This window comes from Copadichromis virginalis, linkage group LG7, assembly GCF_057382275.1.
Source record: "Copadichromis virginalis isolate Kocher_CV1m ecotype Utaka linkage group LG7, C_Virginalis_male_GT1.1, whole genome shotgun sequence".
Classification (NCBI taxonomy): domain Eukaryota; kingdom Metazoa; phylum Chordata; class Actinopteri; order Cichliformes; family Cichlidae; genus Copadichromis; species Copadichromis virginalis.
The window spans coordinates 11,987,005-11,998,731 of NC_140624.1; the positions used below are offsets into that span (position 1 = coordinate 11,987,005).

The following is an 11,727-nucleotide window of genomic DNA, read 5'->3' on the forward strand; positions in this document are numbered from 1 at the left end:
TTTGGAAATGGTCATAGAATCCTTCCAAGAGAGATGTACAACAACAATTGCTTCTCTCTCTCTCTCTCTTTTTTTTTTTTTTTAAGAAATCCCTCAGTTAGAACATACATACAAAGATAAAACATCTTAAAATGGAAACTAGCAAACAAACTTCCCGTTTGCTTCTAACACTGTTAATGGTGTTTGTTTGTCACTCACAACTTTGGTTAGTAAGTTACATCCATAAACTGTACTGCAGCAACTCAAAAACATACATATCTATTAAATAAGAGTTCTAGACTAGAATCTCACTTTTTATAATCTAGGACCAGTGTCACACACAAATTACTAGGGGTGCAACGATACTCGTATCGATATTGAACCGTTCGATACAGTGCTTTCGGTTCGGTACACAGCAAATTCAAAAGTGTTAAATGTTTTGGTGTTAAGAGTCTTCTTGCAAAAGTAGAGTTAATTTTACTCTAAGTAGAGTCACATTCTTTTAATGTAACTCTGAGGTGTAAAATAATAGTAGTTAAAATCGAGTGTTAAAAATGAGTGTTTCTATGTCAAATCTGGAGGTGTTACAATGGAAACATTAACTCTTGACCTCTTAATTCTGAACTCCTACAGGGGCTATGACACCAATAGAGTAAATTCACAGACTCCGCCCCCAGCACCATAGGCTCCAATCGAAGCTGAAGTGAAGCCGTTTCAGAACATTTTGCTCTACATATTTGAGTTGTTTGCCATGCTTGGTAAGTCGTTTTTTCAAAGATTGTTTCAATTATTGTTATTAGCTTTTACTTCTGTGGCTCTTTGGAGTTGAGACAAAGCTGTGTGAAAGGCATTAGCCATGTTGCTCGGTGATAGCATAATATTCTGTTTTAGCTAGCTGAAAGGTATTGTTTGCGGGCAAATACCACAGCCTTGAAAAAAAGCTTGCATGTGAATTTTCAGTCAAACTTTTGGTCAAATACACCTAAAACAATGTCTAGAATGTGAAATATTGGTATAATGGTGCTACTTGAAGCCTGAAAATGATCTCCCATAAAGAAATTTAAAAAAACCGAGCAAACAGCAGTAGCAGGCGTCCTGAATGGATTCTACGTTAGCATAGATCCCTCCAGAGTTTTGTGCACACGGTTTAGGTAAAAATTAAAAAGGTTGAGGTTTTACATTTAGTTCAGTATTACCTGTTGCCTGTGTCCTTGTCTTTTGGGAAAATACTTTACACAAGTAATGGCTCAAAAAGGATTCCTTTTTTTATTTTACTGAGCTGCAATTGTTTACTGGATTATTTGTGCCATTAATTAGTGTCAACTAATTTTTTATTCAATCTCCACACAGGATATGCTTGTGAAGATGGAATATGGGGGAGAGCAGAAGTGCGTTGAAGTTCCACAAAGAGATGAATGAAGGACATGCATATTGTATTGAAGAAATAAGTGTTGAGAATGCTGTTATTTGCATTTACCATGTCAGACCTTTTGATAAACAAAATTCTAATGAAAGTGAGAACATGTACACTGTTACATCTTTCAGAAAATGTTTTGAAATTGTGGTGCACAGTTCAGAATAAATGTTTTTCAAAAACCATTGCATCTTTTTAGTAAATGTTTATTCCCAAAAGAAATCTCTAGAAGTTCAGAACAGTAAAATTCCCGCTTTTTAGAATGAATTAGAAGATCACTCTTACGTAGTTAAACTAAAATACTCTTTGAGAGTTTATATATTAACTCTTAACACCAAGTGTTAAATTATCAACTCCAGACAGATTTGGTGTTTAACACTAAATCAGAGTTAACGTACCAACTCTCCAAAAAGAGTTAAATTAACACTCTCTGGTGTGGACCCATATAGACACTTTAATAGTGTTGAAATCAAATCCGACAGTGTTGATTTGGACATGCTGGATTTGCTGTGTACGCATATGTATCGAACAATACAAACTTTTTTATTTATTTGATCAACTTTTCTTCTGACGATGCTGTCTGTGTTGAGTGCTCAGTGGATCTGCGTTCGACTACTTCTCCTAGGCTGCACTGCACATGGACGAAAGTAAAACAGTATGTCGGATGTGGCACGCAATGCTCAATTGGTGGGAACTAGTGCGTTAGCGCAGTTAGCTTGTTAACGTGTTGACACCGTCCAGCCCCAAGCACGGGGCGATCCGTGGCAACTTGTTAACGGAGATTTGCCGTGTTATGGCGTTAATGTCATTTTAACGAGATTAACGCTGACAACGCTAGTGGGAACACAACGAATATGACAGCACATTTACACCGACATCATCCTAGTGCAAAGTGGAAGTAGACAAAAACAACAAGCACACATGCTACAAACTTTACCCGAGTCATTTAGACAGCCGTTAGCACATGAGTCTCCTTATGGGGACCTGATATGTTTAATATGCTGCTGAGAATATACCCCAGAAGAAACGTATAGTATAGCTTTTATTTTGGAAAGAGTCATTTCTCTGTAATAAACTCTCTTTTCCAAAGATGAGTGATTTCTCGATCAGATATTTTCTTTTTATTATTTTGTTGTTTCAGCAACATTAAATTTAAAAACTGTACTTCTGAGTTAAAATATATATTTATAATTTTAATAAATGACAAATTATAAAGGCATGAACATTTTTTTGTATTGAAAAAATATCGAACCGTGACACCAAAGTATCGAACCGAACCGTGAATTTTGTGTATCGTTGCACCCCTACAAATTACCCACAAGGCCATGTTCCTTAAATGCAAAGTCCCACCTGGAATCACTGCCCTCAATCTCCTATTTCTTTCATCAGTTAACAGTAAGCACAGCGCTTGTTGTCAAATGGATAAACAAATGCTCAACTTGAGGCATCTGAGTAGAATCAGGGATCTTCGACTGATACTTCGACTTTCGGGGGGCAGCCCATGTGTTATCCCATTGCTGTACATGATATGGGTCTTATGTCTCAACTTGGTCACAGGCTACCCAAGTGTCAGTTTGTCTTTATTAAGCAACAAGCAAGTTTAATCAATGCTCGGGAAACTATATGCTTTCTTCTCTCTAATGTGCCATTAAGAGCCATTCAGAGTGACTGAACAGTTGTCACAGAAAGTGGAGAAACACTGAGTAATCAATGATAGTTAAGAACTGTAATTTATCACCTTGCCACCACTGAGGGTTTGCGAAATGAGCCCTCCTGCTTGTAGGAGAGAATATGCTAGGGGAAGCTTGGGTGATACGGTGGCCGAGGCACACAAGGGTCAGGGCCCAATTACTCTTCATCTACTACTCCTCATCACCACTGGCAGAGGCACAGTTCAATTGCTGCATTATCTAAGCATATCAATAGTGCAGAATTAAAAGTCATTGATTTTTTGCAAGTTTGGGGGGTTTTTTTTGCCTCTGGTGAATAGAAGGTAGCAGGAGCTGCAGTACTGAACTGATGTCTTTAAATGAGTAAACGCAAGGTGAGATTGAAAAATTGAGAATTCTGTTTTAAAATATACTAAAATAAATGCAATGTAAGCTTTATCAGTAGTATAATACATAATATTAGAAAAAAAAAGAAGTGTCATCATTACATTTATGCCAATACTTTAACATAGAAATTGAATTTCAAAAAGACCACCCTGTTAGAGCCTCATACATCTGGCCATTAAGAGTTCACAGAAAGCTAGAGTCTTTATCATGGCCAGACTTTCCTGTGAAAATGACCTAATAAACATAAATAAAGACACTAGCGACCACACATCAGTCACTCTTCTGAACAGTCAGAATGACCATAGCAGGAAAGAGTTGAAAAGGCCAAAAAAGAGAGAGAGAAAATTTTCAATTTCAAGAGCATTATTATTTTCATTAATCATAGCCCTGCCATCAACCTATCCTTATGCCTTAGTGAGAGATCTATTATACGCTCCATTTAGCCTCAGCCATATTACCTCATATGTTTTCCTGGCTGACCAAATAAGACTTAAGAGATAAAACAATTTACTGTTCATTATGATCCATGTCACTGGAATCAATCTATTAACCTGTGTTAACTGGGATGGCTGGCGAGATCCCATGGACTTTATTGAAGTAAAGAAAATGGATATTTATGTTTTGTATGTCTACCATCATAAAATGACCAGGCATTTAATTTGCCCCCTCCAACTCAGTGGATGGCTTTATTTTTCCGGTGGCCAAGGCGCCCTCCTCGCCTTTAAGCAGCCTCTGACCTGTGAAAGATTCTAACAAATTAGCTTCTATTGTGAAGCCAAAGGTGCCATCAATGAAGAGACGCTCCACTGCGCCTAAAGTATGATGGCAGAGGCAAGCAACAGAGCAGAGAACCTTGACATGATTGAATTAACCCTTTGTAGGAAATGTGCTGATAAGGATGGTGGTGGAAGGTGGGGTAAAGGGCTGTATTGCCTCGTATTTACCTCGTCTGACGAGAATCAGATGCTCAACCTGAATGCCGCTTCCTAAATACAGTGATTTGGGGCAGATATTGTAATTATCTGTGTGATATTTAAGTATGCCATTCACTGTTCAGCTTCAGATACTTCCATTATGCACAAAACTTTGGCAAAGTGGCTAAATTGTCTACATGTTAACATTTAGAACTGGCAAAAAATTGTGTAGAATGTAGAAAAATGAAATTGCAATACGGCACCACATGAACCATGCAGGTTCATGCCTTAATTAATGGCCATCGACCTAATGGCGAGGAAAGGAGGAGGACCTGGAAGTTAGTGTTTGTTTTTCCTAAAAACTACATTTTGGGAACAATTTTAATTATCTAAAAGTTGAGACATTAAGTTGCACTTAAGCCCAGATATTATTCGCATTTTAATAGTTTTCCCTTGCTGTCAGTGAGCCACAGGCTGATTGACAGCAGTGGAGCTGCTTCAGTCCAGCACTAAGCAGCTCCAATTTACAAATATGGAGTAATTGTTGTTCATGTAGACAGCTCCAACAATTACAATTTAAACAGACCTACTCTCTCAAGTATCCCCAAGACAGTCAAAAACACATCTTTTATAGATCTTCTATCAGAGTAGAAAGACCTATAGTCTGTTGCATCTTCTAACCTACCTTAAAAGAGATATTTAGTCAGTGAAAACAATGACTAATCCCCCTTTTATAAACAGAAATCTAAAAGAAAAAAACATGCTTTAAACTTACAAAAAGGGTAACAAATTGCTCCCAGGTAGCAACTTATTAATTAACCAACTGAACTACTATATTCGTAATATGTAATTTTGGCATTAATAAAACTTATGGTCAAGATGATCGATGAGATACTTAAAGCAAGCTTTAAGCCACTGCAATATTTTACTTATAGTACAGAAATCAATGGGGAAAAATGAGTCTATATGTTGGGAAAGAAAACGATATACTGCTACATTTAAAAAATAAAAATGAGTGCAAAGCTGTGATAAAGAGGTCAAGCAGTCCAGCAGGGCACAGACATCGTGGCATAAAAACATGGCTTTTATTGCCCAACAAGGATTTGAAGAGAAACTCTGGATGCAGATTTAAGAGGAGGGAACAGGTGTCACTCATTCTGGTTCCATATGAATCCCTTATTCAAAGTCCGGCCCGCAGACCTTCATTAAGATCAATATCCCAGCAAAACTAAGGTATCAGTATGAGAGGACACACTGAGGGAATACAGCTGGTGGAAATTAGACAGTAATGTTCAGTTCAGTTCATTTTTATTTCAAACATTTCAAACATGTGCCTTCACAATCATTACAAAATATCATTCCATTATTTGTTTGAAAAGGAGTAGGCTGAAGTATTTACTTATTTGTCCCTACCCCCTCAAGTTTTACCTCTCATTCATTTAATTTTTTTTTTTGTCTCAAATTAAACAAACAACATATGAAACATATAAACATATGAAGTAAAACAAAACATAACATACATAAATCAAATGTTCCATCCACTGGGCTGACAAACAAACACAGTGGCAATACATTGGCTACTTTGTTAGGTACACCTGTTCAACGGCTTGTTAATGTAATTATATCATCAGACAATCACATGGCACTAACTAACTGCAATTCAGGATGTAGACGTCTACAAGACAACATGCTGTAGCTCAAAATGAGTATCAGAATATGGAAGAAAGGTGATTTAGGGCTAGTTTGAATTTAAATAAACTACTGATATACTGAGATTTCCCCACACAAAGATCGTTTACAGAGAATAACCTGAAATAAAAAAATATATAATATAATATAGTGAGTGGCAGTCACTGCATTTTCACTGGCTGAAAATGTCAGATGTCAGAGAAGAATAGGCAGACTGCTCTGCCCATTACAACCAAACTGTGCAGAAGAGCATCTTAGAATGCAAAACATGTTGAACCTTGAAGCAGACTGACTACAGCAGCAGAAGACCACACCAGATTAAAGTCAGTTTAGAATAGTAAACACTGAGGCTACAATTTACACGGACTCACCAAATTGGACAATAGAAGAGTGGAAAAATGTTGCCTGGTCTGATGCATCTCGATTTGTGATATTCAGATGGTAGGATCAGAAGTTGGTGGAAACAATGTGAAAGTACGAATCCATTTTGCCTTGTATCAACATTTACAAGCTGGTGCTAGTGGTGTAACCGTGTTCGGATATAAAAAACAATTCCCCACGGTGTGTGGTTGTTATGCTTAAAGCTCAGGTCCCTATCAGAGGCCTGGGAGATTGAGGGTTCGGCACAGTTTTGTTGCTGCTCCAAGGACTCCGCTCTTCTGCACAGAGATCGTGGATGTTGTTCCTGGGATTTGCTGGAGAAAGTCACCAAGCTTTGGGGTCACTGCCCCAAGAGCTCTCTCTCTCTCTCTGTATATCTATCTATAAACACACACACACGCGCATTTTTTTACAAAAATATATTCTAAAAATCTTTACAAATTCTTCAATATTTATTACATTTCATACAGTTATATCATTAAGCTCTTAATGAATATCATAAAAAGACTTCATACATTCTAAAACATATAATATATCTGACATATGCAGTGTTTATAGTGAGAAGATAATTGCATTTGACTGAAACAGGTTCATAAAATTGCTCATAAAGATTTTTGATTCTGTTAGGATTCTATTTTTTCATTTCATTGCATTGTAAAAAGACTGAACAAGGATACTGACATTATCATATTTTTAATCAGACCCCAACACCTGTGACACTTTCCATCAAGAAAAGACAGGGTGCCACCTATGAATATATGTTTGGATAGAAAATTAAGGTCACAGGTTACCGGCATGATCTGCTGTCAAACACAGACTGAAAATGTGCTTATTTGTTTTCTAAGTCAAGACTGATTTCATTAAGACGGAGAAAGGCCAGTGTGACATCAAAGAGAAATTCAGCTTATGTGGTGAGATTAAGCCAAACATAAGTGTGAGGAAGCCACTTGTCTGCCTCAGACGGCAGATTGCAGAGGAATTTGGGTATACTTTTTTACACCTATGTATAAGTCACTTACCTTAAACTGCAAGGTAGGAACAGTTTCTTTAGGTGATGGTTCAAAAGAAAAATATTTCTGTTTATATATCAAAAAATGTGTTCATTAATATGGAGATTCAAACCAAGAACGTGTCCATCTGATTATTAAGCTATCAGGATAGGTAAACACCTTTTAAAATCAAAATGTTGGCTGACACTAGACCCAAATGTCGAGTGGTTTACCCAAGGAAATGTATGCACCTTATGCCTTTAGCAGAAGCCACACAAAGGGAAAAAAATAAATAAAGGGAATGAAGGATCCCATGCCACTGTATTGCCTTTAGGGGACTAGGAGTGTGGAGAGGACAATGGGGTCAGAGCAACTTGATTTGTATCTTATGTCCTTTGGGACAAGAGAATACACCAGTCAAATCCAAGTTACCTGGCCTTTGGCTACCCTGTGGCTCCTAAACAATAAGGTAGGATACTCCTAGATGTCTAGGTGAAGAGTAGAATGGAAACTGCGAGTAAGAGACACAAGGGGAGAGCAGTGGGTGGGGCACTGAAAAAGTCTTTCAGAGGTATGACTGCTAAACGTTATGAAGCTACCATGGAATGGGACCATTTAAGTTTTTACACCAAAAATGATTTCAACCACTGGAAAAAAAAATGTAACCAACATGTCAATTATGTGAGAACAAAAGAAACATTATCCATATGGCGCATATGATTATTCTTCTTCTTAGTATTTCTTAAATGTCCATACATGAGTTTCAGTGACAAGCACATAGAAACATACTTTGTGCCATGCTGTTGTGCTCTGTGAAGAGGCTCAGTATAACTGTGAGGTAGTCATCAACATGAGCACTTCTCATTAGTATTATACACACTGAAGTGTTTTTGCAATCCGAACATTTCACTTGTCCACAAAACGTGCATTTCGCAGTATTCAGAATAACAATATGCTGCCATTGTACAGATAATTGTAGATCTAATTAACTGAATGAGCGGAGAATCAGAGGAACAGAGAAACTGTTCAAGGGTAAACGGCGTACATCCCAGTGTTTATCATGCATTTCAAGCATACATAACAGAATGAAAACACATTTTCCCATATAATCCAGGCTCAACAGCCAAATAAAAAATAAATATATAAACCAATGAGGTAAAAATTTGTTCTAAAACACAGAGCAAATCTAGGCCAGGCTTGGTGAATGGTGATTTGACATATAAGCTCCTTGTAAGACATACTCTCCAATATGCAACCAAATATTTCATTGCTTATGCTTCTTAATCATTATCAGGTACAGAAATCTGGCCCTAGATTATAATGATTCAGCTGCACTGCCACTCTTAAACCAGCACCATAGATCTGCAAGAATGTGATTTTTGGATAAATCAGTCATTTACATACATCAATAATTAATATGTCCAGAAATCATTAGACTAATCCCATATGGAAAAGATATATATAAATCTTATAAAGTTTGTATCTGTCTTGTGTGAAACTTGTATGAAAAGCATACAAGGGTGAAAACAGATATAAGATCCCTTGAAAAATTATATAATGAAACTTGTATGTTTTGGATACTTACTAAAACAACATATGAAAGTAATGAGAACGTGGCCACTTTCATGAGTAAATCATATAGGTTTTTACTATTTCTTTTCCATATGGGATGTAACTGCAGCAATAACAAAAATCAAGTTTGGACAACCGTAAAAGTTACATTAGAACAAGATTGCAATCTCGGCTGCATCTTGGTAGGCACCGCTTAATAAATAGAAACTTAATGACTTTTGAAGAATGTAGGTCTGAAGCAACGATTTGTGGTATTATGAACAATTCAATAATATTAATGATCTCTACTCACAGACAGCTGGAGAGCTCCCAGTACTGCTTGACTGCATTCACAAATGGCCATGGAGTACTTAAAACTTTGTTTCCCACTATTTTGGGCTGTTTTTTGTTTTATCTATAATGTGCTTACATCCCTTATTAGCATTGAACTATTTGATGATAGTCATTAATACCAAAGTCTTTTTTTCCCTTGATTTTTTATTTATTTGTTTTGTTACATAACACTGACATTCCAAGAAAGAGCCAAGCGATAATGATTAGGTCTTAATGACACAAGGCCTCTCCAGGGCTGTTTATGGCTTCTCTCAGATTTAGTTGGTTTTAGTGCTGAACAACAGAGTACATGTTGAGTTTAATGGAATAGCAGAAGCTTATGTTACAGTCAAACTAGGAGAAAACAGTGGTTGGAGACCACAGCATGATCAAAGTTATTGCAATGGTGTACAATAAACTTGCAAACCTGTTGAAATGTTTGCTTCAATGACAGGAAGAAGGTCTGCAGCCACTTACACTGTTGAATATATAGTTAGCATCCATTAGCTACTTAGAAATGCTAAATTTCAATGTGAATGCAGCTGAAAACTGACATAAAGAGAAAATAACGTGACTTACTAGAAACTGAATAAGTTAGCTCCGTGCCTGCTGGATATGTCAGCAACTTAATATACTGTAGTAAAAAAACAACAAAAATAGTGATTTAATTCAAGATTGCTTAAACCATGAATATTGTACTCCAGTATGTTATGTTGTGTTTTAAATAAAATTTCAAAGAATTTACACGCAGCAGTGATTTTGTTATGCTGCTCATCAGCTGAACCCCATAGGCAATCAAGTCAGCTTGAACTGAGGTTGTCTTCACACTACACTAACCCATACAGATGAAATGGCTCTGGTACCCTATTATCAAGCTATGATATAACATGTCTCACATAAATAACATCCACAACTTATCCTTTCTTTGCCTTCCTCTGTGATATCAGTTTGTCAGGTGTGTATTGACACGTTTTGGCTTCCAATGAAAGCATCACTACAAGAAAGGTGGAAAATCAATACAAAAAATATTACCTAGTTTAGATGAGGTTGTAAGGTTACTCTAGTATGAACACATAAGCAACACACCTCAGCTTATATCACCTATAGGTTGTAGGATAGAAACAGAAAGGGAAACGCACACAATGCACACCTGATCATGTATATTGAATGCTAATGAGATGAATGCAATATAAATTCAAATAACACACTAATGTGTTTATAAATTAACAAGTTATTCAGAGTTGGATCATTATATTACAGTGAAACACCACATCATCTCACTTGTAATCTTATTTTTCACTGTTTCCAAACCAGTTCCACTTGAATGGGGGTTTATTTACTCATGCCAAATTGAATTAAAGATATCTTACTTCTTATTCAAACCTGCTCCTTTCTATTCCTGCGATGTTTATTTGTACAATTCAATTTTTTCCCCTAGCATACTGTATCTATTAAATTTTAGGTACTGTACATTATCTTACATTTCACCCTCCAAATTGCATGCTATTCCTTCCACTTTAACTGGTCATTCGGTGACTGACTTTCTATTTTTGCTTGGGTTTATTCAAAAGTAAATTAGTAGGCCAGTAACCAGCGCTGGACTCACCTATTTGTGTGTTTAATTGGCCATGTTGTCGCTGGAGTTAATTGGTTCTCTGAGTCCAGGTAGTTACTAAATGTTTGGCAGCATTAGAACCTCAGCACTTTTCCATTAATGGTGCGTGAAATGAAATGTTTGATACTGCAAATAAAATCAGTGATATTCAAGGATGTTATGGTTGGTAATGTGTTGAAACTGCCATTTAATGGGTCCTGGAAGATTGGGGTAGTGTCAGCCGGAACCGCCTGGGCCCTCTCCTGACATTGCTAGTTGCCTCTCCATTCCCTTAACGACTGTCTACACTGATTACACAGACCCCCCAAAAGCTTAAAGCTGGGGAAACAGTCTCTATTAGTAGTCCAATTAGAGTCATTAGCATATTCTACTTCATTTTGATGCAATGATTATGCTCCACAAAATATAAACCTTATATGGAGGAAAATTACAGTCAACGAGAGCGTCTGAGGAGGAAAAAAAAAAATCTGGTCTGTTGAGAAAATGGTGAACAATTCTGCAGAAATAAAAAACAAATAAACTGTTTTGTTTTTATTAAATGATGACAGGTGTAAATGGTGTATTAAATTATGTTTCCAAGGGACAAGTGCTGTCTTGTAAATTTTCTGAAAGTAGTTGCTATTAAGTGCAATATCTCTTATTAGACCAACTGTAGAAAGAATAAGAAAACACCATTAAGTACTTTGATCAAAATGACAATCATGAACGTATTATCAGTATACACTTAAAAGAACATAACCCATAAAAAAGGATTTGTAGAATAGTGGAAGCCAATGTTGGCTATGATCATTTGGATAAACTTGCC

At 36.7% G+C, this 11,727-nt stretch overlaps 1 long non-coding RNA gene across 1 annotated transcript; it reads left to right on the forward strand.

Moving 5' to 3' along the window:
* Positions 1-572: 572 nt before the first annotated feature.
* LOC146704538 (uncharacterized) lies at positions 573-1,578 on the forward strand. Its single transcript, XR_014921665.1, has 2 exons — positions 573-737; positions 1,330-1,578. It is a non-coding gene; the product is annotated as an uncharacterized LOC146704538 (long non-coding RNA).
* The last annotated feature ends 10,149 nt before the right edge of the window (positions 1,579-11,727 follow it).